The 10,588-nt window shown below is 39.0% G+C and overlaps 1 protein-coding gene across 2 annotated transcripts in view; it reads left to right on the top strand.

Moving 5' to 3' along the window:
* The first annotated feature begins 1,272 nt into the window (after window positions 1-1,272).
* Window positions 1,273-10,588, top strand: part of LOC102284519 (sodium/hydrogen exchanger 2) — a 125,129-nt gene continuing 115,813 nt past the window's right edge. For both annotated transcript variants that reach the window (XM_070366039.1, XM_070366037.1), the window contains exon 1: window positions 1,273-1,424. The gene's annotated coding sequence lies outside the window, so the exon portion shown is untranslated. The remainder of the gene's footprint in view (window positions 1,425-10,588) is intronic.

Genomic DNA, 10,588 nt, shown 5'->3' with positions numbered 1-10,588 from the left:
TCAGTTAGGTCTAACTGGTCTATTCTATCATTTAAAGTGTGTGTTTCTTCATTAATTTTCTGTTTAGTTGATCTATCCATAGCTGTGAGTGGGGTATTAAATCTCCCACTATGATTGTGTTATTGTTAATTTCCCCTTTTATACTTGTTAGCATTTGTCTTACATATTGTGGTGTTCTTATGTTGGGTGCATATATATTTATAATTGTTATATCTTCTTCTTGGATTGATCCTTTGATCATTATGTAGTGTCCTTCTTTGTCTCTTTTTACAGCCTTTGTTTTAAAGTCTATTTTATCTGATATGAGTATTGCTGCTCCTGCTTTCTTTTGATCTCTATTTGCATGGAATATCTTTTTCCAGTCCTTCACTTTCAGTCTGTATGTGTCCCCTGTTTTGAGGTGGGTCTCTTGTAGACAACATATATAGTGGTCTTGTTTTTGTATCCATTCAGCCAGTCTTTGTCTTTTGGTTGGGGCATTCAACCCATTTACGTTTAAGGTAATTATTGATAAGTGTCATCCTGTTTCCATTTACTTTATTGTTTTGGGTTCGAGTTTATATACCGTTTTCGTGTCTCCTCTCTAGAGAATATCCTTTTGCATTTGTTGGAGAGCTGGTTTAGTGGTGCTGAATTCTCTCAGCTTTTGCTGGTCTGGAAAGCTTTTGATTTCTCCTTCATATTTGAATGAGATCCTTGCTGGGTACAGTAATCTGGGCTGTAGGTTATTTTCTTTCTTTCATCACTTTAAGTATGTCTTGCCATTCCCTCCTGGCCTGAAGAGTTTCTATTGAAAGATCAGCTGTTATCTTTATGGGAATCCCCTTGTGTGTTATTTTTTGTTTTTCCCTTGTTGCTTTTAATATTTGTTCTTTGTGTTTGATCTTTGTTAATTTGATTAATATGTGTCTTGGGGTGTTTTGCTTTGGGTTTATCCTGTTTGGGATTCTCTGGGTTTCTTGGACTTGGGTGATTATTTCCTTCCCCATTTTAGGGACGTTTTTAACTCTTATCTCCTCAAATGTTTTCTCGTGATCTTTCTTTTTGTCTTCTTCTTCTGGGACTCCTATGATTCAAATGTTGTGGCATTTAATATTGTCCTGGAGGTCTCTAAGATTGTCCTCATTTCTTTTAATTCATTTTTCTTTTTTCCTCTCTGATTCATTTATTTCTACCATTCTATCTTCTATTTCACTAATCCTATCTTCTGCCTCCACTATTTGTTGTCTCCAGAGTGTTTTTGATTTCATTCATTGTGGGGGGAGGAGCCAAGATGGCGGAGGAGTAGGACGGGGAGAACACTTTCTCCCCCACAAATTCATCAAAAGAGCATTTAAACGTCGAGTAAATTCCACAAAACAACTTCTGAATGCCGGCAGAGGACATCAGGCACCCAGAAAAGCAACCCAACTCTTCGAAAGGAGGTAGGAAAAAATATTAAAAACAAAAAAAAAGAGACAAAAGAGGGAGGGACGGAGTTCTGTCCCGGGAAGGGAATCTTAAAAAGAGAGAAGTTTCCAAACATCAGGAAACCTTCTCACTGCCGAATCTGTGCTGAGCTTTGGAAGCACAGAGGGCAACATAACAGGGAGAAAAAATAAATAAACAATTAAAACTCGCAGATTGCGAGCCCTACGGTAACTCCCTCAGCAGAGAAGCAGCGCAGACGCCTGCATCCGCCATTAGCAAACCGGGGCTGGGCAGGGAGGCGCGCGTGGGCTGCATCGCTGAGAGTAAGAATCTGGCCTGAATACCTGAGCGCTATCTGAGCGAAATAATTTGGGCTAGCAAACCAGACTGTGGGATACCTACCACGCGGTGCCCAGCCCTAACCTAAGACCGCCAGGCCCGCGCACGGAACAAAGGACTGAACAGAGATAGCCGGCTGCAGACCTTCCTCCGTGACAGGCAGCCAGAGCCGGAAGGGGGCAATCGCAGCCCCAGAGAGACATTATCTATAAAATTGTAAGCAGGCTTCTTTGCTAACTAAAACTTCTTGGGGGTCTGGACGGTCAACATCTGCCTGAGAAGGTGTGCCGGTTTTACATCCAGATAACCGAGTGGCGGGGAGGCGATAAGTCGCAGCATTGGCGCTCGCCTGGGAAGAGCAAATTGGTGCTCCGACCTGGGAAGAGCACAAAACGCAGGCCCAACTGAGTCTGCGCCTCTGAGGACTACCCGAGTGCCTGAACCTGAGCGGCTTGGACCTGGGAGGTGCATGCAGCCCAGGGCCAGCCTCGGATTGTTCCCGGCGGAACAACCTAGAATCCGAGCAGTGTGGACAGGGAGGCTAAACGCGCCGTGAGCGGGGGCAGACCCAGGGTGGCTGAGGCACTGCGAGCCCACGCCAGTGTTATTTGTTTGCAGCATCCCTCCCTCCCTCCCCACAGCGCGACTGAACAAGTAAGCCTAAAAAAAAAAAAAAAAAAAAAAAGTCCTCCACCGTGCCCTTTGAGTCAGGGCGAAACCAGATACTGAAGAGACTAGCAAACAGAAGAAGATATAACAGAGGGAAACGCCTTGAAGCTACAGGCAATAGATCAAAACCCTGTGGTTACTACGGACTACATAGGAAGGGCCTATAGATCTTGAGAAATATAAATCTGACCAAGGAACTAGCCAAAATGAACTGAACCCACAAAAAAAAAAAAAAAAAAAAAAAAGTCCTAGATATATTTTTATTATTTTTACGATCATTCTTTCTTTTTTTTTTTTAAAAAAAAAAATTTTAAGTCCTCTATTGTTCCTTTAATTTTCACTTTTATAACCTATTACTTTGCAAAAAAAAAAAAAAAAAAAAAAAAAGACCTATTTTTTTCTTCTTCAGCAAACTTCATATATACATATTTTATAATTTTTGACCTTGGTTTTTTTGTTGTTGTTGTTTTTGTTTTTTCTTCTTTTCTTTAACATTGTATTTTTGAAATTCCAAACTCTACTCTAGATTTTTAATTTTCGCTTTTTGGTATATGTTATCAATTTTGTACTTATAGTTTTTTTAATATAATTTCTGTGACTTTTTTTTTTTTTCTTCTCTGTTTCTTTCTCTTCTTCTTTTTATATAACATTGTATATATGAAATTCCAAACTTTACTCTAGATTTTTAATTTATGCTTTTTGGTATTTGATATCAATTTTGTACCTGTATTTTCTTTATAATTTTTGTGACATTGTTCGTATTTGTTTGTTTGTTTTCTCTCTTTATTTTTCTTCTTTTCTTTTCTTTTTTTTTTTTAACATTGTATTTTTGAAATTCCAAACTCTACTCTAGATTTTTAATTTTTGCTTTCTGGTATTAGTTATCAATTTTGTACCTGTACTTTCTTTATAATTTTCGTGACCTTGTTTGTTTTTGTTTGTTCGTTTTTTCTCTCTTTCTTTTCCTTCTTCTTTTCTTTAACATCGTATTTTTGAAATTCCAAACTCTACTCTAGATTTTTAATTTTCGCTTTCTGGTATTAGTTATCAATTTTGTACCTGTACTTTCTTTATAATTTTATGACCTTGTTTGTTTTTGTTTGTTCGTTCTTTCTCTCTTTCTTTTCCTTCTTCTTTTTTTCTTTAACGTCGTATTTTTGAAATTCCAAACTCTACTCTAGATTTTTAATTTTTGCTTTTATGTATTTGTTACCAATTTTGTACCTTTAAGGACCCAATCTTCAGGACCCATTTTTCACTAGGGAGTGAGATTACTGGACTGACTGCTCTCTCTCCCTTTGGACCCTCCTTTTTCTCCACCAGGTCGCCTGTGTCTCCTCCTAACCCCTCTCAACTCTACCCAACTCTGTGAATTTCTGTGTGTTCCAGACGGTGGAGAACACTTAGGAACTGATTACTGGCTGGATCTGTCTCCCTCCTTTTCATTCCCCCTTTTATCTTTCTGGCCACCTCTGTTACCTTCCTCCTTCTTCTCTTCTCTGTATAACCCGTGAACATCTCTGAGTGGTCCAGTTGTGGAGTGCACATAAGGAAGTGACAACTGGCTAGCCCACTCTCTCACTATTGATTCACCTCATCTCATCTGGGTCACCTCTAACTCCCTCCTCCCTCTTCTCTTCTCCATGTAACCCTGTGAACCTCTCTGAGTGACCCTCACTGTAGAGAAACTTATCATCTTTAATGTAGATGTTTTATCAATGGTGTTGTATAGAAGGAGAAGTTTTGAAACTACTGTAAAATAAGACCGATAATCGGAAGCAGGAGACTTAAGTCCAAACCCTGACTCAGGGAACTCCTGACTCAAGGAACATTCATTGACAGGAGCTCATCAAATGCCTCCATACCGACACTGAAACCAAGCACCACACAAGGGCCAATAAGTTCCAGGGCAAGACATACCAAGCAAATTCTCCAGCAACAAAGGAACACAGCCCTGAGCTTCAAGATACAGGCTGCCCAAAGTCACCCCAAAACTATAGACATCTCATAACTCATTACTGGACATTTCATTGCACTCCAGAGAGAAGAAATACAGCTCCACCCACCAGAACACCGACACAAGCTTCCCTAACCAGGAAACCTTGACAAGCCACCTGTACAAACCCACACACAGTGAGGAAACGCCACAATAAAGAGAACTCCACAAACTGCCAGAATACAGAAAGGACACCCCAAACTCAGCAATTTAAACAAGATGAAGAGACAGAGGAATACTCAGCAGATAAAGGAACAGGATAAATGCCCACCAAACCAAACAAAAGAGGAAGAGATAGGGAATCTACCTGATTTCATTCATTGCATTATTCATTATATATTGACTCTTTTTTATTTCTCCTGGTCCTTGTTAAACCTTTCTTGCATTTTCTCAGTCCTTGCCTCCAGGCTATTTATCTGTGATTCCATTTTTATTTCAAGATTTTGGATCATATTCACTATCATTATTTGCAATTCTTTATCAGGTAGATTCCCTATCTCTTCCTCTTTTGTTTGGTGGGCATTTATCCTGTTCCTTTACCTGCTCGGTATTCCTCTGTTTCTTCATCTTGTTTATACTGCTGAGTTTGGGATGGCCTTTCTGTATTCTGGCAGTTTGTGGAGTTCTCTTTATTGTGGAGTTTCCTCACTGTCGATGGGGTTGTATTGGTGGCTTGTCAAGTTTTCTTGGTTAGGGAAGCTTGTGTCAGTGTTCTGGTGGGTGGAGCTGGATTTCTTCTCTCTGGAGTGCAATGAAGTGTCTAGTAACAAGTTATGAGAAGTCAGTGGATTTGGAGTGACCTTGGGCAGCCTGTATATTGGAGATCAGGGCTGTGTTCCTGTGTTGCTGGAAAATTTGTGTGGTATGTCTTACTGAGTAACTTGTTGGCCCTTGGGTGGTGCTTGGTTTCAGTGTAGGTATGGAGGCATTTGATGAGCTCCTGTCAATTAATGTTCCCTGGAGTCAAGAGTTCTCTGGTGTTCTCAGGATTTGGACTTAAGCCTCCTGCTTCTGGTTTTCAGTCTTATTTTTACAGTAGTCTCAAGACTTTTCCTTCTATACAGCACTGTTGATAAAACATCAAAGATGAAAAGTTTCTCCACAGTGAGGGACACCCAGAGAAGTTTACAGAGTTACATGGAGAAGAGAAGAGGGAGGAGGGAGTTAGAAGTGACCTGAATGAGATGAGGTGGAATCAAAAGAGGAGAGAGCAAGCTAGCCAGTAATCACTTCCTTATATGTGCTCCACAGTCTGGACCGCTCAGAGATGTTCATGGAGTTATACAGAGAAGAGAAGAGAGAGGAAGGAGACAGAGGTGGAGGGCGGAGACAGAGGTGACCTAGTGGAGAGAAAGGAGATTCCAAGGAGGGAGAGAGAAGTCAAGCCAGTAATCTCACTCCCAAGTAAAAATAGGTACTGAAGACTGGGTTCTTAAAGGTACAAAATTGATAACAAATACCAAAAAGCAAAGATTATTATTCTAGAGTAGAGGTTGAATTTTCAAAAATACAATATTAAAGAAAAGGAGAAGAAGAAGAAAAAAAAACAAAGTTACAGAAGTTATTAAAACTATATATATGTATATATATATGAAGTTTGCTTTTAAAAAGTCTTTTTAAAAGTAATAGTAGGTTATAAAAATGAAAATTAAAAGAGTAATAGAGGACTTAAAATTAAAAAAAAGTTTAAAAAAAGAAAAAAGAAAAAGAAAAAAAGAAGAAGAAGAAAAAGAATGATCTTAAAAATAGTAAAAATGTATCTAGGACTTTCTCTGGTGTTGTTGTGGGCAGTGTGGGGTCAGTTCATTTTCGGATAGTTTCTTGGTCCAGCTTATATTTCTCAAGATCTATAGGCCCCTTCCTATGTAGCCAGTACTAATTACAGGGTTTTAATCTATTGCACCTGTCACTTCCAAGGCGGTTCCCTCTGTTTTAGCTTCTGTTTGCTGATCTATTCAGTGTCTGATTTCCACCCTGACACAAGGGGGCCGTGGTGGACACTTTTTTAGGCTCACTTGTTCAGTCGCACTGTGGGGAGGGAGGGACCTTGCAAACAAATAACACTGGCATGTGCTCGTAGTGTCTCAGCAACACTGGGCCTGCCCCTGCTCACAGCGTGTGCACCCTCCCTGCCCACACAGCTCAGGCTCTAGGTTGCTCCACCAGGAACCATCCCAGGCCAGCCCTGGGCTGCAGGCACCTCCCAGGTCTAAGCCGCTCAGGTTCAGGCACTCGGGTAGTCCTCAGAGGCTCAGACTCTGTTGGGCCTGTGTTTGGTGCCCGTCCCAGCTCCAAGCAGCTCAGGTGATGAGGTGTTTGGCAAGCGAGGTCACTGCGACTTATTGCCTCTCCCGTCCCTGCCACTTGGTTTTCTGGGTGTACAACCGGCGCACCTTCTCAGGTGGATGACTGTCCAGAACCCCAAGAAGTCTTAGTAAGCAAAGAAGCCTGCTTGTAGTTTGGTAAATAATGTCTCTCTGGGGCTGCGATTGACCCCTTCAGGCTGTGGCTGCCTGTCATCAGAGGGGGATGGTCTGCAGCCGGCTAGTTCTGTTCCACCTTTGTTCTGTGCACGGGCCTGGCGGTGTCTTAGGGCTTTTCGCATGGTAGTTATCCCACAGTCTGGTTTGCTAGCCCAAATTAGTTCGCTCTGATTATCCTTGGGGGCATTCAGCCACAATCCTTACTCTAAGCAATGCAGCCCGCGCCTCACTGGCCAGCCCCCACTTGCTAGTGGCAGGCACAGGCGTCTGCACTGCTTCTCCGCTGGGGGAGTTACCATTGGGCTCCTAATTTGTGGGTTTTAATTCTTTACTTATTTTTCCTCCCTATTATGTTGCCCTCTGTGCTTCCAAGGCTCGGCACAGACTCCGCAGTGAGAGTGTTTCCTGCTGTTTGGAAACCTCTCTTTTTAAGACTCCCTCCCAGGATGGAGCTCCATCCCTTCCTCTTTTGTCTCTTTTTGTATTTTATATTTTTCATACCTCCTTTCAAAGACAATGGGCTGCTTTTCTGGGTGCCTGATGTCCTCTGCCAGCATTCGGAAGTTGTTTTGTGGATTTTACTCAGCGTTTAAATGTTCTTTTGATGAATTTGTGGGGGATAAAGTGGCCTCCCTGTACTATTCCTCCACCATCTTAGGACCGCCTCTGTCATTTTCTTAATTTGTCTTTACAGGCGTTTTTTCTTCCCTTCCTCTTGTTTTCTCCTCTACTGTTTATCACCTAGAAAAGTTCCTCTAGCAATTATCCCATGTGAGTTTGAGATGAATGTTTATTCTGCTGTTGTTCTGTGTAATAGTCTATAGATGATAATTTTATTCAGTTGATTGATGGTACTGTGCAATTCAACTATGTCCCTACTGATTTTCAGCTTTCTGGATCAGTTCATTTCTGTTAGAGGACAGTTGAAGTCTTTAACTACAACAGTGAATTTTTCTATTTCTCTTTGCAGTTTTATCATCTTTTTTCTTGCATATTTTGATGCTCTGTTTTTAGATGCATATATCTGGGTCTTCTTTGGGGCCCACTCTCACAGTCTGTCTTTTAATTATTGTTAGACCTTTAACATTAAAATGATTATTCCTATATCTTTATCAATATTTACCATGTTTAATATTGTTTTCTGTTTGTTCCCTTTGTTCTTTGTTTTTATTTTTCATGCTTTCTCTGCTTTTTGTGAGTTTTAATTGAAAATTTTGTGTAACTCCATTTAATTTCTTTTCTTAACATATCAGTTATACTTTCATCACTTAAAAATATCCCTAATTCTGCCTTCCCATTTTCTGCATCATTGTTATTACTGTTTATTTATACATAAACATATATAAGTATATAAATATTCATAAGCATAGAAAACTGAATATATTGTTATTATTATTATTTTGCACAAGCTATTATCCATTAGATCGATTAAGAATAAAAAAAAAAAAGTTTTTCTTCTATTCCTTCTCCAGTTCCCTTTCTTTCTTTATATAAACCTGAGTTTCTAATACATATCATTTTATTCTCTCTGAAGTAATTAGCCTCCAATTAAAATAAATACATATATATATAAAAAAAAAAAAAGAAAAAGAAGATTTCTTGCAAAACATGTGTACAGACAATAGATTCTCTCAATTTTTACTTGTGCAAGAAATTATTTCTTCACTTTTCAAGAATAATGTTGCAAAATACAGAATTTTAGGTGCATGTGTGTGTTTCCTCTCAACACTTTAGGTATTTTCTCTACTCTTTAAAAAAATGATCCTATATAGGTAAGATGTTTTATTCCTCTAGTTTCTTTCTAGATTTTTCTTTATATTTGATTTTCTGAAGTTTGAATAGTCTATGCCTGGTTGTAGGTTTTTTTTTTTAGCATGTATCCTCCTTGGTTTTCTCTGGGCTTCATGGATTTTTGAATTAATGTGTGACATTAATACTCATGCACTATTCTTATTTATTCATTCTTCATTATTGTTTTAAAAGCCTGTTATTATCTATATTATCCTTCTTTTATTCCTGTTACATATGTGATATATTTTTGTCTGTCTTACATTTCCTGGACACTGTATTCCATTTTTTTATAGTCTTTGGGCTTTTGTTTTTTAATTTTTGAAGTTTCTGCTGCAAAAATGTCTGCCAAATTCAGAGATTTTTTTTCCTCAACTGGGCCCATTATTAATTAGCCCACTAAAAGCATATTTCATTTCTATTTTTTGTCTCTTTAGTTTTGAATGTTTCTTTGAATTTTGATCCTTCTGCTTATACTGTTTATCTGTATTTGCATGTTGTCTACTGTTTTTCTTTAGCTTCCTTATCAAAATAATGGTAATAGTTTTCAGTTCTCAGTCTGATAATTCTAACATCCCTGCCACATCTGAGCTTGGTTCTGATGCTTGTTCTCTCTTTTCAAACTGTGTTTGTGGCCTTTTAGTATGTCTTTAAATTTTTGGAAAGCCAGGTATGATATACTAGGGTTACAACATTGTGGCAAATGGGTTTTTGGTGGTAGAGTGGTAGGGTATAGGGCGGGGGAAGCAGTCTTTAACTCTATGATTAGGTCTTTCAGGGAGCATGTGTCTCTGGGCTATGCATCTCACAAATACTTATCAGTTTCTTCAGCTTCTTAGGTGGGACAGGATAACTAGCATGGACAGAAGTTGAAGGCTTTGTGTGTGTTTGTGAGTGTGTGAGTATGTGTGTAAGGCTAGATAGGACTTAAGCCCCCCCCCCACCCCCAGGTCAGTTGGGCTCCTAATAGCTTAGGCTTTGGTAGAATAGTTTATCCTGAGGGCAGGTTTTGTTTAAAAGAACAGAACGCTCTGATGTATTTCAAAATGATTATTGTTCCCTTCCCCACTGTAAGAAGCACAAAATAAATTTCTCTCTTCTTCTATATTCACTGTGAGAACCTGGTAGACCTTCTAGAATTAAACCATGGGAACCCTTTGTAACTGCCCTTCCAGAGTTTTAAAAGTTTAGACATGTCCACACTGATCCTCAAGAAATTTGTCAATTGAAATTTAAGTTTTCATACCCTGGTACTTGCCCCAGGAAAGTTTTCTCCTTGTGAATTTTTGCTCCAGAAGCTTGTGATACTTTATATTCCAAGTCTAGAAAAGAGATCGTAGTTAATGAAGAGTAGAATATAGTGTATACTGAAGGTGATGGTAGAGTGTAAGTCTGGAGAAAGGAGTCATTTAACTCTTTAGTTCAATAAACATTGATAAAAATTGCTATTTTCAAGCCACAATGCTAAGAACAAAGGATCTTTAAATTAATAAGGTATTCCCCTGAAGAGGCTCACTTAATAGTGTGAAAGACAGTAAAGACTAAAAATAATTTCAATATATCAAATAAAATACAGTGATAGAGGCGTGGTGTGATATGGGACATTGAGGCGGGGTTCTTAGTACAATTTAATATCCTGGAGAAAATGACATCTGAATTGCAACTTGAAGGATGAATAAAAATTATCTAGAGCAGAAATGTAGGCATGGCTTTCTGGAAACAACTAGAACTATGGTCATAGCACAGAGGTGAGGAATAGCATATTTTATGAAAGCAATCACAAATATTTTGGTGCTATTAAAGCATGAAATTAGAGGAAGAAAGTGAAAAAGAGAGTGGATAGGTACATATGATTGAAGTAATGATCAGAATTTTTCATGTTTGAATTTTATTCTCTTCATAG

This window comes from Bos mutus, chromosome X, assembly GCF_027580195.1.
Source record: "Bos mutus isolate GX-2022 chromosome X, NWIPB_WYAK_1.1, whole genome shotgun sequence".
Classification (NCBI taxonomy): domain Eukaryota; kingdom Metazoa; phylum Chordata; class Mammalia; order Artiodactyla; family Bovidae; genus Bos; species Bos mutus.
The sequence above is the reverse complement of the archived record's forward strand: the minus strand, read 5'-3'. Positions and strand labels throughout refer to the sequence as shown.